Source organism: Eubalaena glacialis, chromosome 11 (genome assembly GCF_028564815.1).
Source record: "Eubalaena glacialis isolate mEubGla1 chromosome 11, mEubGla1.1.hap2.+ XY, whole genome shotgun sequence".
Lineage (NCBI taxonomy): Eukaryota > Metazoa > Chordata > Mammalia > Artiodactyla > Balaenidae > Eubalaena > Eubalaena glacialis.
In genome coordinates, this window is record NC_083726.1 from 2,823,184 (window position 1) to 2,830,861 (window position 7,678).

Consider the following 7,678-nt stretch of genomic DNA (forward strand, 5'->3'; position numbering starts at 1 on the left):
AAAAGAAACGAAATTGAGTTATTTGTAGTGAGGTGGATGGAGTTAGAGTCTGTCATACAGAGTGAAGTAAGTCAGAAAGAGAAAAACAAATACAGTATGCTAACACATATATATGGAATCTAAGGGGAAAAAAAAAAACGTCATGAAGAACCTAGTGGCAAGACGGGAATAAAGACACAGACCTACTAGAGAATGGACTTGAGGATATGGGGAGGGGGAAGGGTAAGCTGTGACAAAGTGAGAGAGTGGCATGGACATATATACACTACCAAACGAAAAACAGATAGCTAGTGGGAAGCAGCCGCATAGCACAGGGAGATCAGCTCGGTGCTTTGTGACCACCTAGAGGGGTGGGATAGGGAGGGTGGGAGGGAGGGAGACGCAAGAGGGAAGAGATATGGGGACATATGTATATGTATAACTGATTCACTTTGTTATAAAGCAGAAACTAACACACCATTGTAAAGCAATTATACTCCAATAAAGATGTTAAAAAAAAAAAAAACATTTACTGTCAGGCCGTTTACAAAACAAAGTTTGCTGTCCCTGCCGTAGAAAGAAGAGGAGGCTAGAAAAAGGAGCGACTGTCAGTCAGCAGTTTAGAGGCTGCACAGCAGGGAGGCCTGGGGTCCAGCATTAAGTCCCCCAACTCCAGGGCCGGATGGCAAGCCTCTTCCGGGCTCAGGCACGACACCGAGGGAGGCACACAGAGCCCCTTTCATTCATTCCCCTTGGAAGAGGTTTGGGGCGCCCAGGCCCAGCTCAGGCTGGAGAGGCAAACTCTAGAGCAGCCCTTCCCGTGATAGTGGACGTGGTCTGGATCTGGACCATCTAGCCCGCAGCCTCTGGCCCCACGGGGCTGCTACACTCTGGGGATGTGGCGAATGCATCTGAGAAAGGCAAAGTGCATGTCGTTTCAATCCCTGTAAACTCACCTGGATACTCAGCTGGAGGCGGCCACGATGGACAGCACCTCCAGGAACCAGGCTGCCTGGACCGAGTCCTGGCTGTGGCTCTTTGTCAGTGTGACCCCAGACATCCTGAGACCCTCGCTGAGCCGCAGTTTCCTCTTCTGTGGAGTGGAGGTAATAGCCATCCGCACCCAGGGGTGCTCTGCAAACCGGACAGTCCCTGTAAGGCGCTCAGAACAGGCCTGGCGCCTGGGTGTCCCTGCAGGGCTACGATGGTGATGGCGTGTGCCATCGCCGCCTCGACTCCGGATACAGGGGTGGAACAAAGAAGCAGGTCCCGGCCCTCGTGTGACCTCACAGTCCGGGAGGGGAACCGGATGCCCCTCAGATAATCATGCAAACAAATGCCAAGTTTTAGCCAAGATGGGGGCTCTGGGAAGGACGGGGGGTGGGCAGTCAGGGAGTAAGACAGGCATCCCTGAGGATGTAAGTGCAAGCAGAGATCCCAGGAACCAGAGGAGTTCATCAGACTAGGAAGGAAGGGAAGGTGGCTCCTGGCAGAACAAACAGCTTATGCAAAGGTCCTGTGGTGGGAGGGACCCCAGTGCTGGGAAGGCTGCTGCTGCTTGAGCGCAGATGGCGGGGGACGAGGCCAGAAACAGCGGTCGGGCTGCACCGTGCGGGGTCCCAGGGCCACGCATCCCAAGGCTCAAGGTCTCCAGACCTGGGGTCCCAACCCCAATGCGCTTTCATCTACGTTCTGGAAGTTCTTTCTCCAGGCAGAAGACCTTAGGACACCCGTGGGCCACTGTCCTTTCTCCAGACGTCACCTCTTCTCCTGGCACTGAGGCTGAGAGCCCACTGAGGACACGGCAGCAGATGCCAGGGAGGAGCCACCAGACCACAGCCTCGCCTGCCCTCCTCACAACCCTCAGGCCCCCGGGGACCCGGCTTTGCCCGAGCGCTGGGATTGAAGACTCTTCTGTGCATGGCCTGGACGAGACACAGGACCACGTGAGTGGAGGGGACCCCCTTACTCTAGTGTGTGCCCCGCCCAGCACTGGAGCATGGCAACCCATGGGCTTCTCACAGCCCTCACTCTGATTCGGGGACCAGGATCGGGCAGGCTGTGTGTGCACGTGTGTGTGAGTCCCCGTGCACATGTGAGCGCATGTATGCATGCATGTGCGTGCATATGTGAGTGTGTGCGTTGGCCTGGTGTGGATTAGAAAGGCAACATAAGGAAACCGATCAAGAAGAGATTTGTAAACATTCACGTCCCCTGGTGCCCCCATAATCACAGTCCTTGTGAAGTTCACCGTCGGTGAAAAGTGTTTCTTCCGTAATTGCTGTTTAATGTGACTAAGAGGGGCAGAGCCCTGGGTTTCCTGATGTACGCCGTATCCTGCTTCTCCCAGCTTCCCGGGGCCTCAGGGCCAGATGACACACTCGGCTATGCCCGCCCGGGCACCACACGCAGCGACACACACAAGTGCCCACATCTTGTACCTTTTCCTTTCCCTCGAGGTTCATAATCACCCCAGTTTCTTCCTGTTTTAAGGGCTGAAGTGCCGCCTCCCGACGTGGTCTCTCCAGAAGCCTCCATGCTGACGGTGGCCTCTCCCGCTGGGAGCCCTGGGCAGGCCTCTTGACCAGCACACGGCCCTGGAGAAGGGGGCCCTGGGGGGACAGAGCCGCCAGCTGGAGCTGCCTCTGCTGTGAACTGGGGGCAGTTGCGCCCCAACCCAGGGAGCATGAAATGAGGTGAGGCTCAGTGCAGGACACACACAGCATGCTGGCGGGGTGGCATCCAGCACCGGGCAGCTGGGAACTGTGGATGTGCTTTGCCCCCTGCAAGCCCGGGAGTATGGAGACCCAGGCGCACACAGGCCCGCCACCCATCAGCAACCCCCCCAGGGCAGCTCGGCTTCAGCAAAGATCCAGCCCCCAGTGTTAGTTTCCTATCGCTGCAGTAACAAACACACATGCCTATTCCCTGACACGTGTGGAGGTCAGAGTCTGAAATGGGTCACGGGACTAACGTCAAGGTGTGGGCAGGGCTGGCTCCTCTGGAGGCTCCGGGGAGAATCCCTTCCTTGCCTTTTGCCAGCTTTTAGAGGCACCTGCATTCCTTGGCTCCTGGCGTCTTCCGTTTCCAAAACCAGCAAGAGCAGGTCAGGTCCCTCTCAGGCTGCTCTCTGACCCTCATGCTCTTGTCTCCCTCCTGCAAGGACCCTCTGATTACACTGGAGTCTCCCAGATAATCCAGGTAACCCCAATTCCATCTGCAACTTTAATTCCCCTTTGCCTGGTGACAACTTATTCACAGGCTCCAGGGGTGAGAACATGCATATCTTTGGAGGTGTTATTCTGCCGGCCACACTGATACTCATCCTTTCTCTTTGTACCCAACAGCATTTAAAAAGGACTTAAGAGCAGAGATTTAACTCATCGAAGTTTTTCTAGACTTCTCGGCACCTACAACGTACTCTGCACTTAGGGTTTCCCTCAAAATCTTCAATCAAGTAGGACAGACCTGCTCTGAGCGGGGTTCCACGGGGTGCAGGAGAGACGGCCAAGCCCATTCTCAGCACCCCTGCCGCCCGGAGGAGGCCATGCACAGGGGTGCGTTCTCCCACAACCTAAGGAGGCTCAGAGAGGTTAAGTCACTGTCCAAGGTCACACAGCCAGTAGGTAGAGACATGGATTCAAGTGTGGGCTGCCCGGCTCCTCCATTGGGGAAGTGAGACCCGGAAGCTGAGTCCCAGGACCAGGAAGGTCTCTTTCAGTTTTTATTGGTACCTGTGCTCTCCATGGACAAAATCAGTGCTCTGCACATTTCCTCTTGTCCCCTGTCAGCTGCATTCCCAGGGCCTTGTCTGTGAAATAGAATCACAGCACACTTACCTGCAGGAGCTGAAAGGTACAGCAGGACCATGACGTGATTAACACGTGAAGGAGCCCACAGGAGGCAGTTAAGCCCAGACCATGGGCCTGGGGCTGAGAGCCATCACCCGGCAGGGAAGGCCCGGGCTCCTGGGGGTGGGTTTAGCTTTGCCTGAGGATGCCTGAACCCTCATCAGGGCTGAAATTCAGGGCGCAGAGCTTTGGGCCCGGCTCCGTCTCACAGGAGATATTTTAGACGCTTATATCCCAGCTGCATCCCAATATCCCCAAAATAACCACCAGCAGCCTCTTCTGAAATCACTCCCTGTTATGCTCCCAATCAAGCCTCCACCATCTGACAGCTGGCCTAAAGGGGGGAGGCGCGTGGGCTGTGGGAGAGTTTGGAGCCTGGTGGACCTGGGTTCATGTCCAGGATCAGCCTCTGGCCAGCAAATCCCTGGTCAGCTCCGAGCCCCATTTTCCTCATCAGCCATGAAAGGGCCCCAGTGGCACTTGGTGGGGTTTGTGAAGATACAATTAAATAAAATATTCAAGACCATGTTCAGGGCTTTGGCACTTGAAGCTCCTGATGAATGGTGTACCGTGAGGGAGGAGGGAAAGCGGGGGTCCCTGAGCCTCAATTCACACTTGAAGACCAGGCCTGGCCCGGCTGCAGAAAGGACCTTCCAGCCATCTGCCAACTCCATCTGGGCACGGGGCTGGCCCCTGGCATGGGACGTCCCTTTCATCTCCCGTACCCCATCCCCGCACTGGGCTGACTCCAGGACAAACCTCAGCCCTTAAGTCTAGGCTCACCTCTGCAGAGAGCCTCCCTCAACCCCTCCAGATGGGCGCCATGTCCCCCCACCCTTTAGATCAGCCAGAGAATCCAGCTCCACAGAAGGGTCTGCTGTGGGAGACAAGGTCCGTGAGGTTCTGGCAGGCTGCTCCCCCACTGCCCCACCCCCGGGCCCTGCCTGCTGTCCTCTGTCCCGCGATGACACTCCCCAGCTCAGTCCCGCCCTCTGCACCCCTGGAGCAGATCAAAGCCTGCCTCTGAGGCTCAGCAAAATGCCTTTCTCTTTACTCCCCAGAATTATTGATGGTGAACAGGGAGCCCGAGTCCGCCCAGCCCTGCCTGAGCTCACCTTTTCCCTCACTGGGCCTTGGTTCACCCCATTTGTAAATTAAAAGACTGGAAAAGGAAGGGGTTCTTACCTTGGCTACACATTAGCATCAATGAGGAGCTCAAGAAACAAGAGACCAAACATGATGACTTCATCCTAACCAGTACCAGATCAGAAGCTTTGAATCTTGCACTTCAGGTAGATCTTTTAATCACACGTAGTTTTACAACATCGTGCATTGGCCATTTGGAAATTATTGCTTCACTGAGCCATGCAGGTTTTCTAAATGTTGATGTATTTTATTATCCAATATCAAGAAGTCACATTTATTAATATCACCATGAATCTCATCAGAGAAGCCTTTAAGCACTGGGGTGCTGGCAAACTCATGGTAGCAGATGCAAGTGTTATTAAATCCTAATTTTTGTTTGAAGATTCAAAGTTTATCAATAATATTATGATTAATACTGTCAGTTTTTTTCCTTGAAGTCACAGGCTCAATTCTTTCATTTTTGGGAAAATGTCTGCTGAACACCCAAGTTTGAATATGCCTAGTTTGTCCATCACATTGTTCTTTCAAGTAAAAACCATGTTCGTGAAAACAGGGGCTAGTTTAGCTTGTAACTCAAGTACCACTGTATTCAGCGCACATCACAGTATTCTGTGTGTGCTTCCTATTTGGTCACACAAAATATTAACACAGTGTGTAGCCAAGGAGGGAGATTTAATAAAACTAGTAGTTTTCACTGCTTCACTAAGGAAATTCCTGAGTGAAACTGAGAGTTTGGTTTTACTGTGAATGTTTAGAGGCATAATCTTTTCAACAAATGGTGCTAGGAGAACTGGATATCCACATGCAAAAGAATGAATTTGGACCCTTACCTAAAACCACACAAAAAATTAACTCAAAATGGATCAAGGACCTAAATATAAGACCTAAAACAACAAGAGAAGAAAACATAGAATGAAAGGTACATAATATTGATTTGGCAGTGATTTTTTTGAATATGACACCAAAGGCACAGGCAACAACAACCTAAAAAAGACAAATTGGAATTTATGAAAATTTTAGAAGTTTGTGCATCAAAGGACACAATCAACGGAGTAAAAAGGAAAACCATAGAATGGGAGAAAATGTTTGGAAATCATATATCTGGTAAGGGACTAATATCCAGGGTATACAGAAAACTCATGAAACTCAGCGACACCAACAACAACCTTCATTTAAAAATGGGCAAAGGACTTGAATAGACATTTCTTTAAAGAAGATACACAAATGGTAAATAAGCACATGAAAAGATACTCAACATCACTAATCATTAGGGAAGTGCAAATAACAATTATGAGATACCACCTCACACCCATCAGGACAGCTACTTTCAAGAAAACAGAAAACAACAAGCATTGGAGAGGATGTGGAGAAGCTAGAACCCTTGAGCACCACTGGTGAGAATGTAAAACGGCACACCTGCTGTAGAAATATGGCAGTTCCTCAACTCCACTTCTGGCTATATATCCAAAAGAACTGAAAGCAGGGTCTCAAAAAGATGTTTGTACACCTATGTTCATAGCAGCATGATTCACGATAGCTAAAGCATGGAAACGACCCAAGAGTTCATTGACAGATGAATGGATAAACAGAATGTGGCATATACATACAATGGAATATTATTCAGCCTTAAAAAGAAGGAAATTCTGCAATATCTACAATATGGATGAAACTTGAGGACATTACGATAAATGAAATAAGCCAATCACAAAAAGACAAATATCGTATGATTCCTCTTACATGAGATACTTAGAGTAGTCCAAATCATAGAGACAGAAAGTAGAATGGTGGTTTCCGGGGGCTGGGAGGTGGATGGGGAGTTATCATTTAATGGATATAGAGTTTGTTTTTCAATATGAAAAGAGTTCTGGAGATGGTTGGTAGTGATGTTTACACAACATTATGAATGTATTTGATACCCCTGAACTGTACATTTAAAAACAGTTTAAATGGGAAATTTTATATTCTACACATTTTATGATTTTTAAAAAAATAAAAACAAAAAAAAATCATTAGAGAGCTAACAAAATAGTGAAAATCAGCAGGCCAGGATCTGTGGGAAAATGGAAACCAAGCCTATTTTTGTGGCTGCTTTTCCCTGGGGCTGAAAGGCTAAGCTGTGCTTTACTCCCTCGAGGGTCTGGGACCACAGGAATGGGTCCTGGTGAGCCCCCTCTGGCTTTGGCTGGGACACCAAAGGGCCAAATACCCTAGAATCCAGTAATGGCTTTCTCAGGGGATATAGGTTACATATTATCCTCTCAGCACTTGGAGTTGACTGAAGTGACCCCAGACACCAGTGCTGAACAGCAACAGACAGAAATAACAATCATCTCTGAAGGAAGACGTCATCCAGGCCTCAACGGATTTCTTAAACAACCTGAAAAGGACAACATCTGCACATGGTAACTATACACAGAAAGAGTCAAGATGACACAAACAAAACCAGAAGAAATGACAGAAAACAGAAGCAGAATCACCAGGACCCTAGATCTTATCAGACAAATACTTTTAAATAACTATGTTCACAATGATCAAGGGGACACGGGACACAATTGGAAATTTCAGCGTAGAAGTGGAAACTCCTTTTTTTAAAAATGGAAATTCTAAAACTGAAAAATCCAACTATGAAAATAAGATTAAGTGGATGGGTCTAAGAGCAGATTAGATGCAGGTGAAGAGAGATTTAGTGAATAGAAGATAGA